The sequence below is a fragment of the Triticum dicoccoides genome, unplaced genomic scaffold (genome assembly GCF_002162155.2).
Source record: "Triticum dicoccoides isolate Atlit2015 ecotype Zavitan unplaced genomic scaffold, WEW_v2.0 scaffold84265, whole genome shotgun sequence".
In the NCBI taxonomy this organism is placed as follows: Eukaryota; Viridiplantae; Streptophyta; class Magnoliopsida; order Poales; family Poaceae; genus Triticum; species Triticum dicoccoides.
Genome location: NW_021304255.1, coordinates 1 through 1,044, shown reverse-complemented (window position 1 = coordinate 1,044; position 1,044 = coordinate 1). Strand labels below are relative to the sequence as shown.

The 1,044-nt window shown below is 57.6% G+C and overlaps 1 pseudogene; it reads right to left on the bottom strand.

Moving 5' to 3' along the window:
* Nucleotides 1-742: 742 nt before the first annotated feature.
* LOC119348081 lies at nt 743-881 on the bottom strand (annotated as a pseudogene).
* Nucleotides 882-1,044: the final 163 nt, after the last annotated feature.

Sequence of the window (1,044 nt, the reverse complement as noted above, 5' to 3'; positions counted from 1 at the left end):
AAATTGTACTAGGGAGGCGGGAGGCGCCCGCTCTTCACTTCTCCCCTCTTCCCCCCTTCCCTCCTTCTCCCTCTCTTGGATGGAAGGGGATTCCAACTAGGATTGGGAATAATAGTTGGACTCCCCATGGCGTGCGCCCCCTTAGGTCGGCCTCCTCCTCCTCCCCCCTTTATATACGTGGGAGGGGGCATCCCAAAGGACACACAAGTTTCTCTTAGCCGCGTGTGGTGCCCCCTCCACAGTTACACACCTCGGTCATATCGCCGTAGTGCTTAGGCGAAGCGCTGCGCCGGTAACTTCATCATCACCGTCACCACGCCGTCGTGCTGATGGAACTCTCCCTTGGCCTCAACTGGATCAAGAGCTCGAGGGACGTCATCGAGCTGAACGTGTGCTGAACGCGGAGGTGCCGTACATTCGAGTGTTTGGATCGGTTGGATCGCGAAGACGTTCGACTACATCAACCGCGTTACTAAACGCTTCCGCTTCCGGTCTATGAGGGCACGTGGACACACTCTCCCCGCTCGTTCGTATGCTTCTCCTAGATAGATCTTGCATTATCGTCACATTTTTTTTTTGAAATACTACGTTCCCCAACGGCCACCACCGTTGTTGTAGCCTCCTGACCACCCCTTGTTGTGGGGAGATCCACGCAAGTGAGGGCTGCCACCGCGACCACGAGAGGCAGCGTTGGCAGAGGAATTGAAGCCACCGGAGGAGCCATGGAATTGGGCCATGCGCTGATCGAAGTTACTCAGCATGGCATAGAGCTTGTCGAGGATGACGGGCGTGACGCGGGCGTCAAGGGCGGAAACGAGCGGCTGGTAGTTGACGTCCAGCCCATGGAGGGTGTACGAGATCAACTCATCGTCCTGGATAGGCTTGCCGGCGGCGGCGAGTTCATCAGCGACGCCACGTAGGCGAAGTAGGAGGCGACCGACTGGTTGCCCTTCTGCGCGTTGATAAGCACAGTTTGGATGTTGTTGACGCGACTGAGTGATTGGGACGAGAACATGCCCGCCAGTGCCACCCAGAGTTCGCGCC